Consider the following 12,375-nt stretch of genomic DNA (forward strand, 5'->3'; position numbering starts at 1 on the left):
AGCTTATTGCTCACCAGGACTCCCTAATGTTTTCAGCAGAGCTACTGCTCTGCCAGTCAATCTCTTGCAGGTACTGCTGGAAGGGGTCAGATGCACCATTTTGTATTTGTCCCTGTTGACTTTCATGAGGTTCTTGTTGGCCCATATCTCTGTCTAGGTCCCTTGGAGCATATTGACTGCATCCTCAGCTCGTTACCATCTGCAGACTTTGAGGGTGCATTTTGTCTCCTCCTCAAATCGCTGACTTGGACTGGTACATGACTATGGGGTGTGTCAGCTGCTAATGTTTCTCTTGAAACTTCTGTATTTCATTTTGGGTAGACTATTTTCCTCTAATGCATATAAATTAGAAGCAAGTGGAATTAGATCCTCTGCTGCAGATTTGGGGCTGTTTTATAAATACAATGTATACAGTTGGCTCAGTCTATTGAAATAGATACTAGTGCATAGCATGGACTTTTGGCAAGACACCAAATTTATTTATTATTAATTATTTGTTATTAATGACTTTATATGGGCAAGGCTCCCAAATGAAACTGATTGGAACATTCTCGTATAAGTTATTTTCTATGAGGTGGCAAATCTGGTTGATAATTTGTCTGTACTAATGGGAGCTAAACTAGAAAAAAGGTCAATGATGTCACGATATTTGAAAATATAGGCCGTTTTGCTGGAATGACTTGGAGGGGGCAAGCACCTCCTTATTATAGACACTAATGGAATTATAAAAAGCATTTTCAGGTCATAGTGGAAAATATTTTTGCTCTGTTCTGAAGCCTTTCATTAAGTGACTGAACAGGAGAAATGAGGAGTTTTATGTTGGGTTAATGCAGGACATCAGTAGAGCGTGTGTTTGGAACAATAAAAGCTGTTAATAACATGAATTATGCCCTGTGATAAATATCACAGGAGCTTATTTCGTTGTTTGTGAGAGCAAGGGAGAAACCTTACTCTCACTGGGCTGAAGGAGAGATTTTCTTTGGATTATGGACCACTGATGTTGAGAAAATCCTCTAATTAAGTTGACTGGAATAGAGACCCAGAAAACATTTGTGAGATACTGCATAGTTTTGGTGCAGCGTTGGGCAGAAGAATCTGTCACGGCTGTTTGCCTCTTAATTAGTTGTCAGGTTCCTTTTTCTTTTCCCCCTTTTGTTTTTTTTCCTAAGCACAGTATAGAAAACCTGTCCCTCTACGATTCTGTCTCCTGGATTCTTCAGTGTTTCATGGAACAGATTGTCTCAGAAATACTTAAATGCATTTGTTTCCCCCCAGTCCAGTTGGCACAATATCAGAGGTGCTGAATGAATCTGAGTATTTTGGGGGGAAAAAAACCAGTGTTTACTGTCCCATTTTTAGTCTTGGTGTCAATAAAAATATTTCCACCATCCTAGAAAGGTTTCCATGGTGCTAGGTTGTTTTCCAATTATTCCCTACAGGAATTTGGCCAGTTGCTGTGAAGGGAGAACTTGTGTGTCTGTGTTGGTGGTGTTTGTGTTGGAGACACAGTTGGTGGGCAGCATGTTCATCTCTAACAACTGTCCTTTAGCTGGATCCTGGAGCACTTTGTCCTGTGCTGAGCTGTAGAGAGGCAATAATGATTCAAAGTGGCAATGGCTGAATCATTACTACATTCAGTATTGCCACTTACCTTGATGGCATCCATGTATGCAGAAGAGTTATATTATTGTGGGAGCAGTCTTGATTCAGTTGTTTTGCTTTATCCTGTAATCTGATTTGACAGGTCCTTCTCTTTTTTAAACTCTTTTTGTGGCATCTGTGGAATTTTACTTAATTAAAATCAGTAGGAATCTGCAATATATGAAAAAGATAGTAGCTTGTTGGGTGCTCTTATTGTGTTGCTGCAATATGGATTTCCTAACTAGTGCACTAAAAAATTCCTGTCCTGCATGTACAGGACTACAGTTAGGAAATGTTGGCCTGTGAACTTTCAATTGTCTTTCTCCATGTATATCTTTACACACTGGCCTTCTTCCAAGGGGTTAGAGGATCTTTTCCTATAAGTGAAAGATAAACATTGCTGGAACATTGCAAATATCTTTCTTTAAGCAGTAGTATGAGATTTTGCAGCTTTTGGGGAAGAAAAGTATTTTCAGCAAAGAATAGTGACCAGCATGTTACTGAATAATGTCACTGAATGCATCAATAGTTTTCCTTTGTGATTAGCGAGTAACATGCACTGACGTTTGAATTAATAGTTTGTAGGTTATATTATGCCACTGTGAGTTTATATAGGCATATCTGTCTTAAGGTTAAAACCTTCAGGACATTAAATGTCATGTTTGAGGAGGGTACTGATTTGTTTTCCTGTGGTTTGTTGTTGTTTTTTTTTTTTCCCCACTCTGCCAAATTAAGGGAATGTTTGAACTTGCACAGATTTTTTTCGGCTAGTTCCACTCACTAGCCACCACTAAGAATTACATGAGACAAATCCTGTACCTAACCCATTAGGTTAAAAAGAGATGATTCATGCTACAGGGTTACTGGAATATTCTTCCTCAGTCCAAGTATATTGACTGTTAAAGGGTAGGTTTGACAAATCATTAGAAATTCTCTGTAAGAAACGGTCTCATTTTGTCAAGGAGATGATGCTGAATGATTTTTTTTTTTCTTTCTGTTTACATAATGAATGTTTGATTGTAGAGTTCATAAGTGGGAAATGCATGTTGTTTGCTTATCACCCAATAGGCACTTGCCCATTTTTCTTGAGGGTATATAATAAATGTGGGTATTTAAGATAGTATATTTAAAATAGAATATTATGCAGATTTTGATGTTTCCCTTGTGTACTTTTTTCCCAGTATTCTATAACAAAGGGGGAATTTTTAATACGCATTTTTTCATTCCCTCAACTCTGATGCAAGGTAGAATGATACAGGCAGTAATTTAAAAAAAATGAAAGAGCAGCATTACAGATTTAATATTAGCCAGTGAGTAAACTGAGATGAAAAAAATAATCTTATAATGGCCTCTGAAATGCCTGGGCAAAGGTGTTCTATTTTGTAGGCTTCAGGAGCTCTATTGCTAGTATTTACTTGCTCATTTAAATCTCTTTTACTTGCAAATTTATCTTTATTTGATATAAAAGTTTTATTTAAGATTTTTGGTCTCGTAATATTAATCATTTATCTCATCTAAGACTACAGAAGATGATATTCAAAATAAATGAATCCTAAATAAGTGAAGCTCTGTAGACTGCAGCATTTTGTCTTGTCTGCTGCGTATCTCCCTTGCCCCAGGAAGGTGAATTTCTCAGCTTCCATCTTCCATAGTAACCAGAGTTCTGAGAACCAGGCTGGCTGATGCAACAAAATAGCAGCAAATAAAAATGCAAAGTTGCTATGGTAATTGCAATTGTCATAGCTTCACTAGCAGGTGTCAATTTTGAATTTTATTGAAATTCTTATTATTTATGCCAATATACCAGTACAGCAAGACATGTGAAATGTAATTCTGTAATGAAAATTCTGGTTTATTGTATCCTGTGAGTTCTCGTGTTCTGTCTTGGATGGTGAAACGTTCTGATTTTAATATGTGAGTAGAATGCAGAAGGCATCTAATAGTGAAAAAACATCATGCAACTACTTACCAAATGAGTACCTTACAGCAGTACTTACAGCAGTACTTACAGCAGTGATATGCACTTAAAAATATTCCAGTGGATTTTTTTTTAATGACATATGTGTACCACGCAGTGTTAAAGGAATACAGGAAAAAAAATCCCATCTAAATTTCATAGCTGCTTTCATTTCTAAATTTTATAGCTCTTGCTTAGGTAGCCCATAAAAATATTTAAAGGGGAATGCTTGGTTTTTTTCTATTTTATGTCTTACTAGATGCACTTGAAAGAGTTTTGGGGGTATGTTCCACTAGATAGGTGAGTGAGTTGTTAGCAGCTTTATGGATTAGCCTGATGACATCTTGCATAGTTCTTACAAGCATGATCATTCCAGGAAGGTGTTTATTGATTATGCAGTAGTAATCATGAAGGATACAGCCTATAATGATCTGTTTTATTTTATTGATTTTGCAGGACCTTAATTTCATCAATGTTTGGGTCGTGTCAACATTTGTGGAATGAATATCATGTTTACTCAGTTTCTTTATGCATCTGGTCTGAGATCTTGGTTGGAAGTGTAACCACTTACAATGGTATTACTCAGCTGTTGGTTGTAGAAGAGGGTTGGGTTTTTTGTTGTTTTTATTTATTTAAATAACTCATTAAATCAGTCCACTCATATACAACAGATCTTAAAATTGAAAAAGCTGAAATGTTAATTTACCTATGCAATAGTACAGATTTCGAACTCTAAGGCTGTCCAGATCATAAAATAATCCAAATCCAATAAAATTATTACAAGCACTAAAAGTTTGCATGTTTGTGAAGTGTGGTAATTTTTTTAAAAATATGAACCCAAGGTAGAGCTGCAGTCTGTATCTGTACAAGTGTGTCATGGAAGTAGATAGCTGGAATGTTATGTAATGTCTATTTGAAAAACACTAGGAGTTTCTAAACTCTCTCACTTCTCTGAAGAATTAACTCACGCTAGGCAAGTACATCCTCTATCAAAATGTGATAGCTAAAGTTTGCCAGTGTTGAATGTTGGCCATACTTAGTCCTGATAAATTTAATCTTTCTTTTTAGTTGCTCCTGGATTTGGAGGAACCAATTCCAAAAGTTGTGGGGAAATCAGTTTATTGATTTACACTGACCTAACGACTGTTCACTACTTTGGAAATTATTTTAATACCTAAGTAGTAATGAGGCATAAATTTAAACTAATATTTGAGGGCAAGATTTCTATTAAGAATGTTTTGTAATTTTCTTTACCTCCCTCTTTAAAAAACAAACAAACCTTCCTTTCTTCTTGTTTGCTTAAGATTTGTGTTTATATGTGCACACACATCCATACAAAATAGAAAACCTTGAAATATGTTGGTATAAAAGGAAAATAGTTATTCTGTTTAAGTGAAACAAAATTGTTGTAAGCAAATGAATTCAATGAACAACTTTTTTTGTAAAAGCATAAATGAAAATTCAGTGTTAATTATATGTAAAGAAATGGTGCTGAGTCTATAAACATTTTTGCTGGGAAAAACCCTAGAATGTATAACTGAGAAAAACAGTCTATTTCTAAAGTAGTGTGATTTTTTAATTTACTTCTCTTTGCTACCAAAATCCCTTTTAGAAGGGAAAGAGGCCTTGTTCTTCTCTGTAAAATATGTAACACTTTTTCCAGTATTTCAGTAGATGGTCAGCTTCTCCATACTGTCTGATACGGTCTTATTATAACACGAAACTGGATTTTGGATCTGTTTTGAACTAAATGAATAATTAGTCTTTGACCTACTAATTTACTTAGAACCTTGAAGTTTGCTCTGGATCATGTGCTAATTTGCCACAGGCAATCCCCTGTAGTTTTTCAGTCTGCTAGATTTGAAGTCTCCATTTAAAGTGCACATCCTGATGAGCTTGATTCAATGCATTTAATTTTATGTAATGCGTTTATCACTCTTTTTTTTTAGTTTATGAAGCTTGCAAAAAACCTTATCTTCAGAAAAGTATTGATCTTTCTTCATGATAGCGATCTCATGGGCTAAAATATTACAGGGAGTCATCATCACAGAGATTACTCCAGGGTGGGATGAATGCTGGGAGAAAGGAGGATGAATGCTGAGCAGAGCTCCACCAAGAAAAGAGGACAGTGTGAAAGGCATGGAGAAATAGGAACTGGGAAAGATAGTTTTCAGAAAGCAATGAATGAGCAGAAAGTGATGGGAGCAAGGATGAGATGTTTTTATTTGAGATTACAGTAGATTGTTGAGTTTACATCTTTCCTACATAGCTGTTTTGTTCAGCTCTTAAAAGCAAACGTATCCAGTTGTTTCAAGAGAAGCGGCCTAGTCTTGATTTGGAACTAAGGAATCAGGATAGTGTGTGAAATGTTTTGTGAAGTACTGTTTTTGTTTTTTCCCAGTAAGGTGGGAAGAAGGGCCACCTGAAGACTCTAGTATGTGCTGGAATAATGCATGTATCAACATGAATGAGCTTCTAGTAAATAATTTCCATTTTTTTCTTACCAACGTACAGATACTTAAGGACTCTGGCGCTGTGGTCTGTGTGTGCCTATCACAGTATATGCTATTGAAGTAAGGAAGTGTTTCTCTGTATCTGAAATAATGTTTTATTTGAAGCAAATGTCAAAGAAAATGTTTGAAAAGCTCTCAGAATATAATTCAGCCCCCCGCCACCCCCCCCCGCCCCCCAGCAAAAGCTCACCAGAGTAGCCTGATGGGTGAGCTAATACCACTTAGGTATTAGTGTGTTCAAATTTTTTCTAATTTCTAATTTGTTACAGTTTCTCTTGAATATGAAGCAAGTGCTTGGTGGAGACATCTAGATTTGACTAGATTGGGTTAAACTGTCTCCTGTAAAATGACTGTAACAGCCTTTCTATCTGTAAAAGGCACTGCTTGTCCCCCTCAGGATCTACCCTTAGCTCCTTCATAATTGGGATTTTGTTGATGGCTTCTGTGGAAATTGGTTGACCAAAAATAGGGCAATGGGAATAGTGTGCTGTCCTACTTTCCCAGACCCCGTTTTGCTGCTTTGTCCCTGGAAGTCAGTAACGTATTCTGTGCCACTGCAGAAATTTTTGCCAAAGCTGTTCTTTTAAATATACATCTTAATGTTCAATTTTGCATTAAAATATTTTAAGGGAGTACTAAGCTACAGAACTATACTGTATAGATTTTGTAGTGGTATTGCCTCCACAGGATTGGCTGTTCAGAAACAAATGGAGCAAACGTTGATTAGCTCTGGGCTCCAATTTATTTAATATTTAATTTTTTACAGTATCTTTGCATTGCCTAAAAGCATTTCTCTGTAAGTCTCTCTAGTTGAACACTATTGAACAGCACCCCTGACATGGCAGTAAAATGTCAATATCTTCTTTTTCCAAAGTGCATTTCAAGGAGCAGTCCATACTTGCTTTAAAATTGGAGTAATCATGCTGGCATTTTGCCTGAAGATCAACCTAAACAAGGGCAAGTTTTAGCTATCGCTGTAACCTGTCTGTCCTTATGCAACAGTGTTCTTTACTGGTCATGGTTATAGTTAGTTACATGGCTGTTTGCTAACTAGATGAAAGTTTTAACTCCCAGAGTGATTCTGGAGAGGGGTGGTACAACTTTTAACCTTGTGCTAAGTGCAATAATGAAACTGTGTCAGCTAGTTGTCAACTTTCAAGTGTTTTCTCTTTTCAGCCAGGTAGAATGATTGTTTATTACCCTATGTGTGTCTTGTTCTTATCTAAATCTAACGTTCTCTTTTCCAGAGAAATTGATTTTTACAGCTGGTTAGGTATTTGTTTGCTGAATTTCCTCAGACCTTTTTTGAGCTGTGTGAGGTTCTTTGCTTCTCAGGTCAGTTACAATACATTGAAAATAAAATGTGCGATTGTACTTGTAACTAATTAGTAAAGACAAAGTTAAAATTGCACAGGGTGAAACATTTGAAGTGTGTTTTGTATTTTAGTAGTATTCCTGTGTCATTTTAGGGTGGAAAAATAATTTTCTGCATTTATTTTATGCTATTATTTTGAATCAGAGGAGCAGCATATAAATAGCATATAAACATCTTTATAAAGAATCACATAATTAGTTTTTAAATGAGATATTCTGTTACCAATTTGGAATATATAGAATTATTTCTGTAGAGTTAGAAATGTCTTTATACATGTACATGCCCATCTGTATGTAGGGTGTATAAATGACTGTGTGCAGTAAGACAGCATAAAAGAACACTGATAGCTAGCAAATGAAGACTACGTTAGGATGTAAGGGTTATTAATGAGATTTGCAGGTTATTTGATAGCTATGAGAAGCATAATTGAAAACTGGTCAGAGAGCTTATCCTAGTATCTGACAATAACTGTCAGAATATGGCCATAAAATAGCTACTGGAGTTTAGGGGTCACCTATTATGTCGTTTCAATGCATTATGCAAGGCAGAAAAATCTGTACTGTGTCAATGCATTGTACCTTAATAAAGAACAAAAGGTAACCGCAGACTGATGGTATGCTGTGGTGAGGAGGGCTTACTTCAGCATTAAATCAACCCTCTGTCAGTTAGTGGCCGCCACAACTCACCTTCGTGTACATGGATTTTTAATGAGCTTTAAAGATATAATAGGCTTTTACTTTTTATAGATATGCTTTTGTAGTTTGTCACTGGCATTACTGTAGTTTTAAGGAAATTTTAAGAAGTAATGATTGTTTTCTGTGGGCAGGAGGATTGCTTTTATATGACCTCTTGTTACTAAAGCCAGGTGTGTGTTGACTGTGTAGATTATGTATTTCATTTATTCCCTCCCCCCCCATGGTGATATCCATTGCAATACTGCATGTGTAGTAAACCCACGTATTCTTAGAACATGTGATTTCTTCTTTACCAGATCAGTGCACCTTTCATATCCCTAATTATATTAAGCCAAAAAATATGGTGTTCTGTGAATGTCAAAGATGGAAAAATGATTGTTCAGTCAGCTACGACCAAGCAAATTGCACAGCACACGTTTTATCTGTCTGGTTAGCTGGGAGCATGGTAATACAGTGTAGGCAGTTTCCATAAAATGCATGTAAGCACGTGCCTTTTCTGGCATGGGTTTAAACATCTCTAGGCAAGGATGAGAAAAGTCTCCTCCGAAGGAAGGAACTAATGAATAATTTAATTGTAGTTACTGTTCCCTCCACTCCATAAGATAATTGCTTAATTGGGTAGTTGTCTGTGTGCTTCAGAAGAGTAACTGCCTCCTTCAAAGTGTAGAACCTCTTTTGCTATAGTGATATCGCCTTAGTGATAAATAGGAAAAGGGACTTATGACTGGGTTGCAGAAAGAGTAGGAATACTTCCCGGGCAGCGCCCTGCATGTGTGTGTTCACTGCTGTATCTCACAGTTAATGATACGCGTAGTTTGGAATATATTGGTGCCTGGAAGGTCTCTGACCCTGACCATGTTAATTAAATCTCAGGTAAATATAGTAATCAGATGACACGCTTATCTGCAGGTAAACAGTTAAGAACAAATTACATAGGGGTATTACAAAGAGAGATTTTTTTGCAATGTTATGTTCATACTAAGTCCAAAACACAGCATTATACCAGCTACGAAGAAGAAAATTAACTCTATCCCAGCCAAAACCAGGACATATGTTTTGTACCTGGCTTGCAAATCCAAGCAGTTTGGCTTAATTCTGTGATATGATTTCTGAGTTAGGACAGTGATGTGAAGTCAAATTCCAGGCATTAGATGTTGTTGCTCGAAGAAATGAGGTGTCATTTTACTGTCTGTGACGTTTCTGAAGTAGCTAAATGTGGCAGTAGGCCTTGTTTCCCTTTGTCTAAATAACTGCTGCATTTGTACGAACATTTATCAGCAAATGTTTAAATGTCGTAGAAGCTGGCATTTCCAGTGGACTTGCCAAGAGAGAAATCTCCCTTCCTCTGAGGCAGTGCAAATCAAATTAGCTAAGACTGAGTTCTTTCTTCTAATTGTAGGAGTTCTGTCACATATGTTTAATATTGAGATACAGCTGACCCACTTGTGTTTGGCAAGTGTTAGTGACCAGAAAAAAGCACAAGTTTCATCTATTGTTTAATTATCAGCTTTGGTTTTGTTAAACAGTTAACCAACAGTTCATTTTTGCATCTGAAATGTTTTTCAGTACATTTTATTGTGCTTAAAAAATCCTACCGCAGTCTGCATCATATGTGAGACTTAAGTCTCCTTAAGGACTTTTGCATTAAGATCTTTACAAAAAGACAAAAAGGCAGAATACTCTTTGCAAATTAGATGTCATCAGTGTTAATATGACATTGTTAATAACTCAATGCCATTAAATACATCTGATAAATTTGCACATTAAATGCATGCAAGGCATGTAAGGGAGTTGGTCAAAGGATATCAAGTTTGGAAAGATACAGATCTGTCATAGGTGTTGGACCACTACTGCACACACAGTCTGATCTTTTAGGACCTTATGATTATTTTGCTTTTAACTAGGCTGTTACAGCTGGCCTGCTGTAGGATGCTGTGGTACACTCTGTTTTATACAAAACAATAGTGAAACGTGGCTGTCGAGGAGGAAAATTGTTGTTACTGTTGGATTCTGGCTTTTTTAACTGGGATTTTTTTATATATTGTCATTTCACTAGCATTGGGATTCACTGGCATAATATTGTGAGCTTGTGTCTTCTGCACTGTTACTATTGAGGAATGGAAAGATTTAAAAAAAAAAAAGCAAAATCATTGCACACAAACTTCAAGTGACTTGTTGGCAGAGTATATTCTGGTTGATATTAGAAAATCTAAATGATTTTTTCGTATATATTACTTGCAGGGAGGGAACAACTCCCAGCCCATTGGCATGCTTTCTCTTGTCAGGAAGACTGTTGTGTTAGCACAAAAGATAAAGTCAAAAGCAATGAGAGCTAGGGATCGAGTCTCCTTTAATCTTTGTCTTAATATTAGCGGGTATGAAGTGAGCATTTTTCACTTGAATAACTGCTACTTACATATGACAGTAATATGCAGGTAATTACTCTTCCAGAGTTTGCATCGTATAAGACTGTCTGTTTTCACATGGGAGACCTTTGTCTCAGTAACCCCCCCAGGATTTCAGTCTGCATTTACAACCACGCTTCTGCATCTTCTCAACACCATTTCAGGCAGAGTATCGGTTTTGAAAAATGCTGTGGCAATTTCTGAACCCATAGGAGAAAGAAGTAATGAAAGTTGAGCATGGCTAAAAGCAGCCAATGATGTTTGTCAGTTCATTATGAGGAAGAGTGAAAATAGTATAGCTTTCTACATTTTTGCAGTCTATTTTTTTTTTCAAGCAAAAGCTTCTAAAAAAAGTGGGTTTTAATATGGCTGTAACTGAAGGAAATGAGAGGAAGAACTATTTATGCACAAAATAACCTTTGAATTTACTAATAGTGGAGGAGGAATGTAGCGATTCCCCCACCCCTGTGTTTTCATTAGGCTTTTTGTTAGCAGGAAATGGAAAAATACACATTAAAAGTGTGAAATGATTGAAAGACAGTGTCTCTCTGAGTACATTCAAGGTTTTCATTTTTTTTGTGACTTATTTCAGCTGTTAATACTAGGCTCTTTTTCTCCTGACTTGATTCCAGCTGTTAAAGTACTAGTTTATACCAGGCATTTCTGGTATTGGTTCCTACCGGCATGAGCTTGAATTTTGTACTACTGAATTTCTTGTATTTTAAATACCATTTCATGAGGTACTCCTGGCTTGCAAGTGATTACAGGATCAGAATATTGTACACAGTCTGCTTTCCCTATTTAGTAGCCTTTTAAATAGTTGTTGGCCAAGGTCAAATGACCTGTCTTCCAAGTTTTGGAAACCACTGGAGTCATGCTAGTATATCTGTAACGGGATCAATGCTTGGAAGATGTGTTTAGTAGCCATAATTCGCTTACATTACATAATTTTTTTTTTTGATCATTATCTGATTTAAAAACCCTCAAGCAACAGGAATTTAAAAGCAATTTTGTTGTTGAAATATCATGCATAAGGAAAAGAAGACAAATGACATTGTTCTAAGATTATCGTGCATTTTCTGTTTTAGTCAAATATGTTCAAGTGCCACTGGGATCTTTTTTCTTTTTTTGAAAGTATATATTAATTTGCACAAGGAGATGTAGATTTTTCTATGACACTGTAGAGAATCAAACTGGCGTGGCTGGTAAGTTTTTGCTGTGTATGCGATAAATAGTAATAAATTGAGTCCAATGTAGCTTTTGTTGCGTGCAGGTCATTTTTTGTTTGAATATATGGTATGCTCCATACATACAATAGATCTAAATAAATACTTATTTCAGAGAGGCCTAACTTGGATATCTTTACTACATACTGTTTATGGATTACGCTCGGCTTCTCAAGGCCTTTTCATTTAAATCAAGGTCAATGGTAGTAATCTCATGATGCAATGTCAATCTCAGTTATAGAGGAGATAACGTAATGAAATTGAACTGCAATTTTATGTAGATAAATTTCAAACAAACTTAGCCTGACATTTGACCTAAATAGAAATGCATGTTCATAATTAATGTGTTTGAAAATATTTGGGTATAAAGTAGTGCAATGGTGTTGAGTAGCACTATGCCTGTAACCAAAATACCGGAATATTGATGTTATTTGAAATATTTTTAACAGTGGTTCATAGATATTTTAAGTTATGATAATAACTTCTTAAATTTATGATAATTTATGATAATAACGTATCTTTTTTTTAATTGGTTAGGTATTATATTTGCTGAGTTTGGTAAA

The sequence above is a fragment of the Gymnogyps californianus genome, chromosome 7 (genome assembly GCF_018139145.2).
Source record: "Gymnogyps californianus isolate 813 chromosome 7, ASM1813914v2, whole genome shotgun sequence".
NCBI lineage: Eukaryota > Metazoa > Chordata > Aves > Accipitriformes > Cathartidae > Gymnogyps > Gymnogyps californianus.